Below are 17,705 nucleotides of genomic sequence, written 5' to 3'. Positions count from 1 at the left end.
AGACCTTCTGTCTCAAGGGCCATTTTTCCATCAGGATCTCAAATCGTTAAATTTGAAGGTATGGAAATTGAACGCTTAGTGCTTAGTCATAGCGGTTTCTCTGACTCAGTGATTAATACTATGCTACAGGCTCGTAAGTCTGTTTCAAGGAACATTTATTATCAAGTTTGGAAGACCTATATTTCATGGTGTTCTTCTCATAAATTCTCTTGGCATTCTTTTATAATTCCTAGAATTTTACAGTTTCTTCAGGATGGTTTGGATAAAGGTTTGTCTGCAAGTACTTTGAAGGGACAAATCTCTGCTCTTTCTGTTTTATTTCATAGAAAGATTGCTAAGCTTTCTGATATTCAATGTTTTGTTCAGGCTTTGGTTCATATCAAGCCTGTTATTAAATCAATCTCTCCTCCTTGGAGTCTTAATTTGGTTTTAAAGACTGCAGGCTCCTCATTTTGAGCCTATGCATTCTTTGGATATTAAACTACTTTCTTGGAAAGTGCTGTTTGTTTCTTTTGGCTATCTCTTCAGCTAGAAGAGTTTCCAAATTGTCTGCTCTCTCTTGTGAGTCTCCTTTTCTGATTTTTCATCAGGATAAAGCTGTTTTGCGGACTTCGTTTAAATTTCTTCCTAAGGGTGGGAATTCTAACAACATTAGTAGGGAAATTGTTGTTCCTTCCTTGTGTCCTAATCCCAAGAATACTCTTGAAAGATCTTTACATTCTTTGGATGTTGTTAGAGCTTTGAAATATTATGTTGAAGCTATTAAAGATTTCAGGAAGACTTCTATTCTATTTGTTGTATTCTCTGGTTCTAGAAAAGGTCAGAAAGCTTCTGCCATTTCTTTGGCATCTTGGTTAAAACTTTTCATTCATAAAGCTTATTTTGGGGCTCATTCTACTAGATCAGTCTCCACTTCTTGAGCTTTTAAGAATGAGGCTTCAGTTGACCAGATTTGCAAAGCAGCAACTTGGTCTTCTTTGCATACATTTACTAAATTTTACCATTTTGTTGTATTTGCTTCTTTTGAAGCAGTTTTTGGTAGAAACGTTCTTCAGGCAGCTGTTTCAGTTTGATTCTTCTGCTTATGTTTTAAGTTTTTTTCTTTAAATTTATGAGAAAAACTTTGTGGATTTAATTTTTTCAGCGGAAAATGGCTGTTTTTTTATTTTATCCCTCCCTTTCTAGTGACTCTTCTGTGGACTTCCACATCTTGGGTATTTTTATCCCATACGTCACTAGCTCATGGACTCTTGCCAATTACATGAAAGAAAACATAATTTATGTAAGAACTTACCTGATAAATTCATTTCTTTCATATTGGCAAGAGTCCATGAGACACACCCTTTTTCTGGTGGTTATGATTTTTTGTATAAAAGCACAATTGTATTTCCAGTTCCTCTTTTTTTGTATGCTTTTTTACTCCTTTTTCTATCACCCCACTACTTGGCTATTCGTTAAACTGAATTGTGGGTGTGGTGAGGGTGTATTTATAGGCATTTTGAGGTTTGGGAAACTTTGCCCCTCCTGATAGGATTGTATATCCCATATGTCACTAGCTCATGGACTCTTGCCAATATGAAAGAAATTAATTTATCAGGCAAGTTCTTACATAAATTATGTTTTAGCCTATGGTATCCCCACCCATCCTGAAAGTTTTTGGCCTCAAGGCCAAGCTGTGTTAACAAAGCCAGTAGAAGAAATTACACTCCCAGTGGGTAATAGAAGAGATAAGGTAATAAAATGTTAATTTTTCATTGTTCTCTCTAAATATTGATGATTGGTTTACAGATAGATTTAAGTTAAAGAAGCACATATATGTACACAATGTGATAAAGTAATGAGACTCTGATTATATCTACAATCTCAAGCCCTTTTTATTAGGTTGTGTCTTCAAAACACAAAATCAGCTAATTCATATAAACAAATAAACCTTAAAAAAGCAAATCTCTTACATTTTTATACTCTGCAGCTGGTAAAAAAAAGTAATTGGAAACACATTAAAGGGATAGTAAAGTCCAAATTAAACTTTCATGATTTAGATAGGGCATGTCATTATAAACAACTTTCCAATTTACTTTTATCATCAAATTTGCATTGTTCTCTTGTTATTCTTAGTTAAAAGCTAAACCTAGTTAGGCTCATATGCTAATTTCTAAACCCTTGAAGACTGCCTCTTATCTAAATGCATTTGACAGTTCAGAGCTAGAGGGCATTAGTTCATGTGTTTCATATAGATAACTTTGTGCTCATGCACGTGAAGTTATTTAAAGGATTACTTTCTGTTGTTATTTTTAAGTAAATCAACTATCATATTTTAGTTAATCAACATTAATTAAAACCTACTGACCTCTATTTTTTCAAAAACAAAGCTTCATAATGTTATAAAAGGTATAATTTATATTCGCCGATGACGTCACATAATCCCGCCCACTATTTTCGGCACTACGTGTCCAACATACTGAAACCAATAACATTGCCTTTTTTTTGCATATCATTATCTACCAATACGTTCCCAATACGCATGCGTTTCAATGTGGATCTAATGCGCATCCGCAATAGGAACTATTGAAGTCGACGTTACCCACAGCGTGTCTAGTCTGTTACAGGCAGTCTTCCAGCAAGTGACGTTTGCGCTGACGCAAAAACTTGCGCATGCGCACAACAAATTTTTACCGACATTTTGAAACCTAGGTACTGTAAACGGATTTGCAGGCAGCAAAGTATACCAACGGAGTGGGTTTGGAAAAGCAGAACATTTGCAAAAAGGATTTCAAAGAAACGGTACAGATATTTTAATGTGATGCTATTGAAAAAAAAGTATTTGGGATAGTTAGTTAATAAGAGGCATAGAAAATATTAACTTACAGTGGCCCTTTAAGTGTCAGCAATAATTGCCTGTAATGCAAGTCGTTCAAAACATCTGAGATAAGGAGCCAGTCTGCAGAAGCTTAGATACCGGGTAATCACAGAGGTGAAAAGTATATTTCTATAACAGTGTTGGCTATGGAAAACTGGGGAATGGGTAATAAAGAGATTATCTTTTTAAACAATCACATTTTTGGTGTTTACTATCCCTTTAAGGGAAAAACTATTTTATCGTATAATGTCCTTTAAAGGGTTGTGCACTGCTGGGGTTGCATTTGACTGGTGATGGACAACTTTTTAACAAATGGGAGCTATGGATCAATATTTTATAAGCCCATAGGGCCACACAAATCTCTGGCTATTAAAGGGACACTGAACCCAAATTTTTTCTTTCGTGATTCTGATAGAGCATAACATTTTAAGCAACTTTCTAATTTACTTTTATCACATTTTCTTCATTCTCTTGGTATCTTTATTTTAATGTAAGTTTAGATGCTGGCCCATTTTTGGTGAACAACCTGGGTTGTTCTTGCTGATTGGTGGATAAATTCATCCACCAATTAAAAAGTGCTGTCCAGAGCACTGAACCAAAAATAAGCTTAGCTGCCTTCTTTTTCAAATAAAGATAGTAAGAGAATGAAGAAAAATTGATAATAGGAGTAAATTAGAAAGTTGCTTAAAATTGCATGCTCTATCTGAATCACAAAAGAAATAATGTGGGTTCAGTGTCCCCTTAAACGCACAGTATTAATATATTTTCAAAATGTCTAGTGGTAAAGGGCCGGATTTAGTTAAGATTGCAGGTTATGAACTATCTGCTATTCTATCTGCCAGAAGTAAAACTAAAGCAAAGGACCCCTCCCCGGTCTACTAGATTCATTAGTTATTAATTGAAAAATGTTAATTCTCCAAATGCCTGTTAAATTGTTTTGCTTAAAGGGACAGTAAAGTCAAAAATAAAGTTTATTAATTCAGATAGAGCATGCCATTTTAAACAATCTTCCAATTTACTTCTATTATCTAATTTGCTTTGGTCTCTTGTTAACTTTTGTTGTAAAGCACATGTACATATTATCAGCAATGCACTGCTGGAGCTAGCTGCTGATTGGTGGCTGCACATATATATATACCTCTTATCGTTGGCTGAACCAAAGTATTCAGCTAGCTTCCAGTAGAGCATTGCTGCTCCATTAACAAAGGATACCAAGAAAATTAAGCAAATTTGATAATAGAAGTAATATGGAAAGTTGTTTAAAATTTTATGTTGTATCTGTATCATGAAAGAAAGTTTTTGGGTCCCTTTAAGACCACTAGTAGCAATAGCTATTGCTCACACCAAATCCAAAACTTGTCTGGATGTCACAACAAAGCAACTCTAAATATGATCACGTACACTGCAGAGGAACTATCGAGAAATATTTCAGGATATTTTTGTAACAGTCCCTGATATACATTGTTTAACTAGGGAAAATTTGCAATTTTTTTTGACAAACTTGAAGGTTGACCAAGTCCCAAAGCTCTGTTTCAAATGGTGTTAAAGGGACACTGAACCCAATTTTTTTCTTTCATGATTCAGATAGAGCATGCAATTTTAAGCAACTTTCTAATTTACTCCTATTATCAAATTTTCTTTGTTCTATGGGTATCTTTATTTGAAATGCAAGAATGTAAGTTTAGATGCCGGCCCATTTTTGGTGAACAACCTGGGTTGTTCTTGCTGATTGGTGGATAAATTCATCCACCAATAAAAAAGTGCTGTCCAGAGTTCTGAACCCCCAAAAAAGCTTAGATGCCTTCTTTTTCAAATAAAGATATCAGGAGAACGAAGAAAAATTGATATAGAGTAAATTAGAAAGTGCTTAAAATTGCATGCTCTATCTGAATCATGAAAGAAAAGATTTGGGTTCAGTGTCCCTTTAAAGAATCATTTTCTTCATTAGCTACATTACTGTCCCTTTTTTTTTGTACCTGGTGTATAGCCCCATCAAAATCATATTTCTACTGAAATGATTTAAAATAAAAATGAGCAGATCTTCCATAGCAACTGCCAAAAGTTTGAGCTACAGCGCATGGACATTACATTTTGATTTCCCATTGCAGAGCAGAGACTTGGCCGTTGCTCAGTAAAGGCTAATTTAGGTCGCTGCAACATTCAGTTTGACAGATAATAAACACTAAGGCCTGGTCAGTTAATAGCACACGAAAATGGGTTAAATGCAGTATAATGAAAAGTGGTGCATTTTTTGTCGATATTTTACATATCTTCCAATCAGTCGATTGCATAATGTAGACAGTGATATATATACAGTATATATATTTGAAATCCAAACACATACTGAAAATAGAGATATGTTTAAAAACAAAATGTTTTAATGAAACTGTTTAACATTTAAACTAGAATCACCCTTTGAACTAACCCTTTTGGGGGATACAACATATTTAATATTTCATGTATCACTTAATTGTACCTCTGAGTGTTTTTTGCTCTCAAATACTTTATCATATGTCACCTTACAATAGAGTATATACAGTTACCAGTTAGAAAAACATCCTAAAATATTCTTGATATATTTTTACATTAATGAGATACAATATATATGAAGAAAATTCCTTTTTGATAATTTTTATGTGTTTATGTAGAACCTCAGTTGTATGTGCTTCAGATTATCAGTTGTGTAGGCACTGTAGGTATTGGCTACCTTCTATATGTAAAAATCAAACATTTCCTGTTTCCATTCATTATTGTATGTTATGGTAATCAGCCTTAGAAGCAAATCAGATCATTGCCAAAGTTGTAGCTCTATTCTCTGTATTTTAAGGTTTATTAATACATAGCAGATGTGCTGTGATTATTTATGGTATTTTTTTTTACAGTGGATTTGGCTGACAACTTAATGGTGTACCGAAATATATTGTTTTGCATATTAAAAATCTAAATGTGGACAGTTGTATTCTTTAACTCTCTGGCTGCCAGATTTTTGCTTTTGTTTCTTAAATTATTATTAATGTTATTGCTTAACGCTTTACCTGCTTAACTGGATTTAATCATTCTAGAATTATTTTCATATTAAAATCCTAATGAATAACAACTATAAAATACTGGGTGCTAAATGACTGAGATGAAAACATACTGTGAAACCAGATGACATAACTAATACATATTATTATTTTTTTATTATTTTATTGCAGCTTTGAAAACAGTGATGTCATAGAAGGAATACATTCTTTACAGTAAGTCCTGTGTGATGTATGATTTTTTTTTTTTATTATTTGAAAATATCACCTGACATGCTTAATAATACATTAAGAGGTTTTTGTATAAGTGTATTGTTATCAGAAGTTTTTTCACTTGCGCTCTATGAATTATTTGTCATATACAGATGTAAGAGACAGAAACTAGGGATAGAATAGAAATAGGAAATTGAAGGGGTGGAAACATATTTATTTAAAAAATTAATTTGTTGAAGATTTGAAATAAGCCGTAGTACAAGGAATAGATGGCTAATCACAACTGGATACCAAATGGTTAAAGGAGAGTAACCCCTAAATTGTGCATACGATAGAGCCCTATTTAAAAAATTTAAAAATATTTTGCCATAAAAAAATTAAGTCAAAAGATATTTTGGTTTTGAAGAGAACAGTAAGTGCTGCCTGCTTACAAATGATCCTTAAAGTGACAGTAAGGCCATAATTAGACATTCATGATTTAGACAGAGCATACAATTTTGAACAACTTTCCTAATAACTTCTATTAATTTGCTTTCTTCTCTTGTTATCCTTTGCTGAAAGGTTTTTCTAGGAAAGCTCAGGAACAGCAAAGAACCTAGGTTCTAGCTGCTGATTGGTGGCTGCATATATATATATATATATATAAAATGTGTGTGTGTATATATATATATATATATATATATATATATATATATATATATAATGTGTATATATGTATATATATATATATGTGTGTGTGTATATATATATATATGTATATGTATGTGTGTGTGTGTGTATGTATGTATGTATATATATATATATATATATATATATATATATGTATATATATATATATATATATATATAATCGATTGTCAATGGCTCACTCGTGTTCAGTTAGAAACCAGCAGTGCATTGCTGCTCCTCAACAAATGATACCAAGACAATGAAGCAAATTTGATAATAGAAGTAAACTGGAAAGTTGTTTGAAATTTGTATGTTTTACCTAAATCATGATAGAAAAAAATGGGTTTCATCCCCTTTAAGGATTTATAGATTACTGGCTTATTTGCAAAATTCTCACAGCTATATTGATCGACAGTGACATCTCCACAAGCCTAAATATTTGTTTTCCTCAGTAAAGGGACGTGTTACAAAAAATAAAACAACAAAAGACAATGTTGTGTTCCTTTTAATGGCAGTAGTTTAATAATTCTAGAATGACACAAGCCACACAATGTGCTCTTAATATGAGCACTATAGTAGTTAGCAACTTCAGAGTGAAACCAGGATTCTGTGAAATACCTGTCTCCATTTGCAGACAAACATGGTCATTTAAAAATTAGAAACACAAAACACAGGATTACTCAAAATACATTTAGTAATTCCTACTTTAAAAGGATATGAAACCCAATTTTTTTCTTTTATTATTGAGAGCTGGTAGTTAAAAAATAAAAATAAAAAATAAACATTCTCTGTATATATATATATATATATATATATATATATATATATACACACACACACACACAGGTGGCCCTTGGTTTACGCCGGTTCAATTTGCGCCATTTCAGAAAAACAACCTTTTTTCCCCCAGTCATGTGACTGCTATTGAAAAGCTTTGGAAAGCAGTGCACTAATTAAAATAGCCAGTAGGTGGAGCTGTCCGCTTGTTTTGCAGCAAAGTTATGCTACTTAACAGCCTGAAATTGATCTGTGTACACAGAGCAGACATTAACTATCAAGCAACAAAATTTAGCAGCCACTTCCCTATTATCTTCCTGTCCAGCTGCTTGAGGTGAGGGTGCCTAACTGCTTATTAATCACTGCAAATTGAAATGCATAGAATAGGTGCAGACCCAATATTATCTAATATGCTAACAATGCAGAGAACTCATTGCTGAAAAATGCAAGTAAAAAAACGTTTTTGTTCATTAAACTTAGTTTGATGATGATACAATCTGTTGTGTGATTATTTAATTATGTGCTGTTAGCAAATGTATTTGTTCATTAAACTTAGTTTGATGATGATACAATTTATATTATTAGGTTTATAATGCTGTTTAGCATTTAAAGTCTTAATTTCAAAGCTTTAAAAATAATGTATTAGGTGTTACTTATGACAATTTTGAGAGGGGCCTGGAACCTAACTCCCTCACTTCTTATTGACTAACATTATAAACTGGGTTTTAATTTACAACGGTTTTGATTTACAATTACAACCATTCCTCCTGGAACCTAACCCTGCTGTAAACTGAGGGCTACCTGTGTGTGTATATGTTTATGTATGTGTGTATATATATATATATATATATATATATATATTTATTTCTTTTTTTTAAACATTTTATCTTGACTGATAATGAGCCCTGCTGCTGTGCAGGAATCCAATACAGGCGTTTAGCAGTAGGGGTGGGGGGCTGCTTCTTTCAGAAATGCTGTTCCTTGCTGATATCAAATATATTGTAGATGCAGTTAACCCAGCAGTTAGCTAGCAGAGGGGACTGCAGTCTTAGCCTTTTTGGCAGCCGTGGGGTTAACGGCATCTGATATTTATTTGAGCCGTTTCTCAGAGAGCAGGAGATTATGTGGGAGGTTCCATAAGGATTACATACCCTAAGTTTCAGACTGCAGACGTCCCTTGGGGAAAATATAAGTAAGTGGCTTTCCCTCCTCTTCACATCTCCTGCATTGGCTCTGCTTTTAGACTTCTATAGATTGATCGGCTGCTACTGAGATCACAAACAGAAAGTGAAAGTAAAATGGCCATTTTACAAATGTGTGCTAAAAGCAACCACTAGATGGAGCTGGTTTGCAAGAAATCACATACAAATCAATGCAGTGCAGCCACATCTGAGGATTTTTTTTAAATCACGGCGATTAATCACGGTTTTAAGTCGCATATGCGATTAATCGTGCATCCCTAATAAATAAATAAATTATATATATATATATATATATATATATATATATACACACACACACACACACACAAATGTCACAAAGAGCTCTGCACATACTTTAAATTAATATCCTGCCGGGACTTGAAATAACAGTATTTTTAACTGGATTATGTATTAAAAATACTGTTTGTTCAAGTCCCGGCGAGTGCTTCCTTTACTTTGCTACACACACACACACACACACATACATATATATATATATATATATTTGCATATATACACCTGGGTAGCTCTTGCTGATTGGTGGCTAAATGTAGCCACCAATCGGCAAGGGCTACCCAGGTTCTGAACCAAAAATGGATCTGCTCCTAAGCTTACATTCCTGTTCTTTCAAGTAAAGAAACCAAGAGAATGAAGAAAACATTATAATAGGAGTAAATTAGTTCCTTACAATTGCATGCTCTATCTGAATCATGAAAGAATTTTTTTTGTTTCATATCCCTTTAAAGTGCCATAAAACATGTTGAGATCTGTTCATATCCTTAAAGGGCTAATTAAGTACAATACATTTGCATAAAAATTGTTTAAAAAGTGCTGGCAAGTATTTTAAAATTATTTTCAGAAATAAGCAAAATTAGTTACATAGCTATTCTCTCTAGAGAAGACTGATCCACTCCCCCTTATCAGTGTTTAGCATCAGAAACACAGGCATTATATTTTAACTGAGTTGACAGCAGCTTATTTGCTTCTAGGCATGCTCCTGCACATGAGTCTTGTATTCTACCAAAGCAAAGGTGGAGATAGATACAGCCATAGAAGGAATTGTGTGGGGGGAGTTAGAGCTGTACATTTTGTACACTTAAAATAAAGTGTATATTTGCAGGTAAAGTAGTTAAAGTACATATTATTATATTAAGCCTCTCTTTCAACTTATTTTATGCCCCTTTAACAACGTAGATATCACTTTTTAATTTCTACTGCTTGCCCCTTCCTCCTCACACTTAGATCTGCTCATTGAGCTTCTTAAAGTTAGTAAAGTTTTGATTCTGTGTACATAGAATTGCAGGGGAACAGTGGCATTAGAGGGACAGCAAAGTCAAATTCAGATTTATAATTCAGATACAACATGCAATTTTAATAAACTTTCTGTTGTACTTCTTTTATCTCATTTGCCTCAGACTCTTTTTATCCTTTGTTAAAAAGTATTCCAAGGTAGGCTCAAGATCAACAGTACTGCACTACTGGGAGCTGACTGCTGATTGGTGGCTGCACATATATGCCACTTGTCATTGGCTTCCCCAATATGTTTAGTTATCTCCAAGTAGTGCATATCCGCTCCTTCAACAAAGTATACAAATAAAATGAAGCAAATTTGATAATAACAGCAAATCTGAAAGTTGTTTAAAATTGTATGTTCTGAATCATAAAAGACAAAAAATGGTTTATGACCCTTTAATACCTATTTCTCAACTTTTTGTTGTGAAAAAGAAGCATGTTCTACAGACACAAATTCACTGTTTTGAGAACTAAAAAATCAAGAAAATGTGAAAATGATTGATAGATTAACATAAACCTCTGGGAGAGCATTGCATTGTGAATTAATTTACCAAAAAATAAACATTACAGCCTCACGCAGCATAATTAAAAATGAATCCTTATTTCAGGATAAATAACCTTTGTATTATAAAGTATCTTAAATAGAAAACATCATTTTATCTACCCTGATTGGTATAGTTTCTTCCGACTTATTTTTGTTGGTATCCTTTCTTGCAACTTAAATCACATAAATATGCTCAGAAGCATGCACATATCCACACTTCTGCCACCACTGTCACAATATGCCATAATGGAAAGGAGCTAAGGTTTAGCCAAGGGTACCAAATTGAAGAGGTAAACTTGATGTTATTTTTATTTTACACTGTATCTGAATTTTGAAAGGTTAATTTTGACTTTTGTGCCCCTTTAAAAACAATACAAGTTCAAAGTTAGATAAATATATATAAAGGATATATTTGAAAATTAATTTAAAAAAAAATGTCCAGGAATTGGTATATTGCAAAATTGTATGTACCTCTGCATTTTTATGATAGACAGTAACAGTTAAAGGGACAGTATACACTCATTTTCATATAACTGCATGTAATAGACACTACTATAAAGAATAAGATGCACAGATACTGATATAAAAATCCAGTATAAAACGGTTTAAAAACTTACTTAGAAGCTGTCAGTTTGGCTCCGTTGAAAAGGTAGTTGGAAAGCCCACTGCAAGTGGCAAATAAGACACTCCCCCCACCCTTCTTTTGCATATGAAAAGACCCTTTACACAAACAGGAGCAAGTTGGAGAAGGTAGCTGACGGTATTCACATAAAACTTTGGGGCTTGGCTAGGAGTCTGAAAATCAGAGCAATGTTATTTAAAAAACAGCAAAACTATACATTTATTAAAAAAAAACTATGGGCTATATAAATAGATCATCTACAAAACATTTATGCAAAGAAAAAATGAGTGTATAATGTCCCTTTAATATATGTCATCCACTGTACATACTGCATGTGAATATGTTGAAGAACCTTCCAGACAAATATAATACACTATAAATGCAACTGCTAAATGCTTATGATCTTATATAATACATAAAATGTGTCTGTGCTTTGTTAACGCCATAATTGGTTAATGCCAAAAGTAGAATTTGTGTACGAATATACTGGGCTCTGTTATTTTTTTGTTATTTTTATGCTGCAAGAAGTTTTGTTGTGGTTTACAAGTGTATTCACAAGTGAAGGCTGTGAATTGCGCCTACATTTATATTTTGTTGGTTGATAGCTATACAAGGTATATCCATTTTTCTCTGCAATTTGCTAGACCTTTAGATATCCTTCAATGCTTTTTTTTTTTTTCTCCTTTGCACAGTTTTCTCCTTTTTTTTTTCTCTTGTGGATTTGTGCCAGCACAGTGCCTCTTTCTATTGTAAGCAGAATAAGACAATCGCAAGTCAGGCATGCACCTCTTCTAATGTAAAATAGATAAAGAAGAGTGAGTGCTCGGGGAGATTGGGTACTTTTATAGCAGAAGCAAGGACAGGAATCGACTAGAATACAAGGAGGCCCTCCATAATGCTTGATACTGCATGATAGCAAAGCTGCACAAATAAGGCCCAGTAATATCTAATATTGTTATTTTAAATATGTGGTGCACAAGTACTAGAATTACCCATGCTGATATTACCTTTGCCTTCTCATAGTATAATTTGCATTTCTCGCATTTTAATCTTTAACATATTTGACTTGTCTCTTAGCCATAAGCCTAATCAGCTGAGCACATAATTATTATATAGTGTCCTTCTACTATGCTATGGAGGTACTAGCATTTACTGCCAAAAAGGGAATATATTCCTCACATAGTCGGTTTTGTTGTGGCCACTTCAGTACATTTAGACAGTTGCAAGTATTAACAAAATACATAAAAATGGTGATGTAAAATCCTTTCTTATATACTCATTTCTTAGTATCCCTATTTTCAAGGAATTTAAAGGTGAGAAGTGTATACTCGCCCATAGAAAAGTGTTTGGTGCAGATAAAGTGAAGTTGTATTTGGGAAATATTTCTGTATTTTCAGCAATGGGGTGTACACATATGTATGAGGTTGAACAACGTAATAATTTGCATATTGTTATATCCTTACAAAAGAAAACCATACTTGTTTTGGCTGTGCGTAGGTCGCTTCAGTGTCCTGTAACATATGTAATATTCGCCTAGTCATAATAAGAGCATACTTTTTACAACAATTATTTCCACATGGAAAGAGAATTCTGCATGTGAGAATAGCTTTCTATCAATGGCATATTAAAGCCACATGTATACTGTTTCATACTTTATGAACACTGACAAATATATGTTTGGATAAGGGGCCCACCTTTTGTTGGAAAATATGTAAACGATATAACAGTATAGCACTTGTGAACAGAAATTGAGATTTGGCGAAAAACACCATAAACTGACAATATCACTAGGCATTGAGAAAGCTACAAAATGTCTGTTAATAGTTATCAGACATAGAGAATTACTCATGTAGGCATTTCATATGTTTACGTATGCTGTGTTTTTCCTTTATTGTGTATTCATTGTACACTGTGTTTAATGTTGCAGAACACGCTATTTGTTTCCTATGCGCTTTATATTCAAGCATTTTCATTGATGGGCATGAGGCCTTGTTTCACTTGCAGTAAGTAGAGGGTTATTAGATATTTTGGCACTCCTTCCCTCTCCAATATATACAGGCACCTGTTCTATTTCTGCTTATTTAGAGGAATGGATGCACTTAACTGAATTTTATATAATTCTCTTCTGATGGAGAAAAAGGTTGTGACCATGCACAGTATTGTTTCTTGGTGCTGTACGTTTTTTGTCACTTACCTCTGTGGTTAGACTGGCTCTGATGTGCAGGAATACAATAAAATAATTGGAATTAGTCCCCTGACTGTAGCATTATTCCCACACTCAAGTGACTTGCCTTACTGTCTTTATCTCCTCAACCCTCTGGTAATCTGGATGGAACTAATTCTACATTATGCAAATATATACTTTTTAATTTTTCGATGATCATTTCCTTCCATAAGGCAGGAAGAGTCCACAACTTCATTCCTTACTCTTTGGAAATACAACACCTGGCCACCAGGAGGAGGCAAAGAAACCCCAGCCATAGGCTTAAATATCCCTCCCACTTCCCCTATCCCCCAGTCATTATTTGCCTTTCGTCACTATAGGAGATGTCAGAGAAGTGTCAGAAGATTTTTGGATAGTCCTGTAATGGGTATGTTCCCTTCAAGAAAGAACTGGAGTTTTAAATAATCATGTCAACCTCTCAGTGAGAGTATTGATGAAAGTTAGAGTCTGGAGATGCAGGGAAAATTTTTCTGCTAAACCATCCAGACTACTGCTAACAGCTCCTAATCAATCAGTGTTGACAAGTTTCACTGCCTGCTTTCTCACTCAAGTCCATGTCAGGAGCGCTGCTATAAGACTGTTACACTTGAGAGGCTGTGTTCTGTTCCACAGCATGGATCCTGGAGGTAAGATTGTTTAAATTTTTTACACATAAAACGCTATAACAGGGTCACAGTGTGGCTCCTTTATACCTTGATAGCATCCAGGATTAAAGGGACAGTCAAGTCCAAAAAAAAACCTTTCATGATTTAAATAGGAAATGTAATTTTAAACAACCTTCCTATTTACTTTTATCACCAATTTTGCTTTGTTCTCTTGGTATTCTTAGTTGAAAACTAAACCTAGGAGGTTCACATGCTAATTTCTTAGACCTAAAGACTGTCTCTAATCTGAATGCAGTTTGTCCACTAGAGGGCATTAGTTCATGTGTTTCATATAGTTAACATTGAGCTCATGCACGTGAAGTTACCCTGGAGTGAGCACTGATTGGCTAAAATGCAAGTCTTTCAAATGAACTGAAAAAAAGGGGCAGTTTGCAGCTCCTATTAACTTGCTGTACTTTTCATAGCATGTGGTCTATGTTCATTTTCTCCATTCTGGCTAAGACTTCAACCTGAGGAGGGCGTTTCCTCTGTTAACTGTCTGGGTCTAGGAGGTGGTGAGTGCCCCAGCCATTGGGAGTATATATTAAAAAAAACCAAACAAACAAAAAAAACCCCACGTTTTTATTTGTGTCCTTCTGTGGGTATAACCTGAGCTATGGAGGACACTGACATGTTACAAGGTACTTCTTCTGTACTAAATCATACCTGTTTATATTGTGAGGAGGTTGTGGTTTTCCCGCCCACTCAATTATGTTCCACATGCCTTAACACCGTTATAAAGTTTAAGAAGGGAGTCAAGCCTGCTAAGGCTATTAGTCCCTCTGAGCCGTCTACCTCTCAGGACTTGGCGTCCCGTGAGATTACTACCCTTGCTACATTATCTACTCCACATGCAGTTCCCCGTAGCGCATCTAATCCTCCATCTGGAGGGGGCCGACTTCCTGTGGACTTTGCTGCGCAGTTACAAGCGGCGGTGTCTGCGGCCCTCAGTGCATTACCTCGCTCTAACAAATGCAAGAGAAAGGTTAAACATAGCTCTTCTGACCCAGAGTCATCTAAATATTTATCGGATTTAGCTATTATGTCACAGTTACCGTAGATGAGTTAACCTCTGTAGCTTCAGTGGGTGAACTTTCTGTGTCGGAGTCCTAAGCGTCTAAGCCTCCTGCTGCGGAGGAAACGTCCTTTAGCTTTAAAATTGAGCACTTGCATTTTTTATCAAATGAGGTTCTGTCTACGTTAGAGGTTCCAGAGGCCGCACTGCCTGAATAACCTATGATACCTAAATTAGACCGAGTTTACGAAGACAGGAAAGTTCCTTTGACTTTTCCTGTGCCGGTTAAAATGGCGAACAACGAATGGGAAAGAATTGGATCTTCCTTTTCCCCCTTCGTCTACTTTTCAAAAGTTGTTCCTGGTTCCAGACTTTCAACTGGATTTGTAGGGCTACATTCCTAAGGTGGATGGTGCTATTGCTACGCTTGCTAACTGTACTACTATACCTCTTGAGGATAGTTCTTACTTCAGAGAGCCGATGGATAAGAAAATGGAAACCTTTCTGAGAAAGATGTTTCAACATACAGGATTTTTTTTTTAACCGGAAGCTGCAGTTGCCGCTATTGCCGGCAATTACTGGTGCGTCGGAACTCATTGAGGTGGAGCCTCCCCTTGAGGATATTCAAGACAGAATTAAAGCTCTGAGAATTGCTAATTCTTTGATCTGTGATGCGAACATGCAAATTATTTGCTTAAACGCAAAGGCCTCTGGCTTTGCGGTCTTAGCCCGCCAGGTGCTCTGGTTGAAGTCTTGGTCTGTGGATATGACTTCTAAGTACAGTCTCCTTTCTCTTCCCTTCAAGGGAAAGATTTTATTTGGTCCAGGCCTGGACTCCATTATTTCTATGGTTACCGGAGGCAATGGTGCCTTCCTACCGCAAGATAAGAAGTAGTCTAAGGGATGACAATCTTCTAATTTTCATTCCTTTTGTGCTGACAAATCCCAACGACGACAATCCTCCTCCAAGCCCGAGCAACCCAAAAGTACTTGGAAGCTGGCTCAGTCCTGGAATAAGTCCAAACAGAATAAGAAGCCCGCCGAAAGCAAATCGGCATGATGGGACGGCCCGATCCGGGTTTGGATCGTGTAGGGGGCAGACTGTCTCTTTTTTTTCAGACGCTTGGTTCAGGGACGTACAGGATCCGTGGGTCCTGGAGGTCGTACTCAGTGATACAAAATAGGCTTCAAATCTCATCCGCCCAGGGGCAGATTCCTACTCTCGAACCTGTCTACCAGACCAGAAAAGAGGGATGCCTTTCTAGGGTGTGTTTGGGATCTATCCTCCTTAGGAGTGGTTGTCCCCTTGCCTATCGAAGAAAGAGGTTTGGGGTTTTATTCAAACCTTTTCATGGTCCCAAAGAAGGAGGGAACTTTCCGCCAAATTCTGGACCTAAAGTGCTTAAACAAATTTCTCAGTGTCCCTTCCTTTAAGATAGAGACGATAAGGTCCAGCCATCCTTTAGTTCAGGAAGGCCAGTTTATGACCACTATAGATCTGCAGGACGCTTACCTTCATGTTCCAATCCACAGGGAACACTTTCAGTTCCTGAGGTTTGCATTCTTGGTTCAGCACTTCCAGTTTATTGACCTTCCGTTTGGCCTAGCTACTGCTCCAAGAATCCTTAAGAAGATTCTGGGGGTTCTTCTAGCCGTTGCCAGAACTCAGGGTATTACAGTAGCCCCATACTTGGACGATATTCTGGTGCAAGCACCATCTTTTCGTCTTATGGAAGAATACTCGGAGTCCCTTCTCAGTCTTCTTCGATCACATGATGGAAGATAAACTTGGAAAAGAGTTATCTATTCCCAAGTACCAGGGTGGAATTCCTGGGTACTATAATAGACTCCATATCCATGAGGATATTTTTAGCAGACTAGAGACGTTGCAAGCTAACATCGGCATGTCTTGTCCTCCAACCTCCTTGAGTCCCTCTGTGGCTTAGTGTATAGAGGTGATTGGTCTCATTGTGTCCTGCATGGACATCATTACTTTTGCCAGGTTTCGTCTCAGACCTTTACATGCATACTGAGACAGTGCAACGGCGATCATTCTGAGCTGTCTTTGCAGATTTTATTAGACAGCCGGTCGAGAGAATTGCTCTCTTGGTGGCTCTGTCCAGATCATATGTCCCGAGGGACGTGCTTCTTTAGATTATCCTGGGAGATTGTGTCTACGGACACAAGCCTATTCGGATGGGGAGCTGTTCGGGGTGCCTGGAAGGCACACGGGTTGTGGACTCAGGAGGAGTCCTCCCTTCCGATCAATTTTGGAACTACGGGCAATCTTCAATGCCTTGAAGGCTTGGCCACTTCTGGGTTTGTCCCAGTTTATCAGATTTCAATCAGACAATATATCCTAGGTGGCTTGCATCAACCATCAGGGGGGAACGAAAAGTTCCTTGGCGATGAAGGAAGTATCTCAGATTCTGGAGAGGCCCACAGCTGTTTACTGTCAGCGATCCACATTTTGAGTGTAGGCAGATTTTCTCAGCAGGCAATCCTTCCACCCAGGGGAATGGTCTCTCCATCCCAAGGTGTTTGCAGAGATATGCAGTGGGGGATGCCAGAGCTAGATCTCATGGTGTCCCGTCTCAATACCAGGCTACAGTGGTACGGGTT

The 17,705-nt window shown here is 36.1% G+C and overlaps 1 protein-coding gene across 1 annotated transcript in view; it reads left to right on the top strand.

The window, feature by feature from the left end:
• The window catches only part of BAZ2B (bromodomain adjacent to zinc finger domain 2B), an 842,173-nt gene that overhangs the window by 200,021 nt on the left and 624,447 nt on the right, over positions 1-17,705 (top strand). Inside the window, exon 2 of the mRNA XM_053698336.1 lies at positions 6,055-6,096. The gene's annotated coding sequence lies outside the window, so the exon portion shown is untranslated. The remainder of the gene's footprint in view (positions 1-6,054; positions 6,097-17,705) is intronic.

The sequence above is a fragment of the Bombina bombina genome, chromosome 1 (genome assembly GCF_027579735.1).
Source record: "Bombina bombina isolate aBomBom1 chromosome 1, aBomBom1.pri, whole genome shotgun sequence".
Lineage (NCBI taxonomy): Eukaryota > Metazoa > Chordata > Amphibia > Anura > Bombinatoridae > Bombina > Bombina bombina.
Note: the sequence above shows the minus strand (reverse complement) of the source record. Positions and strands in the feature narration are given on the sequence as shown.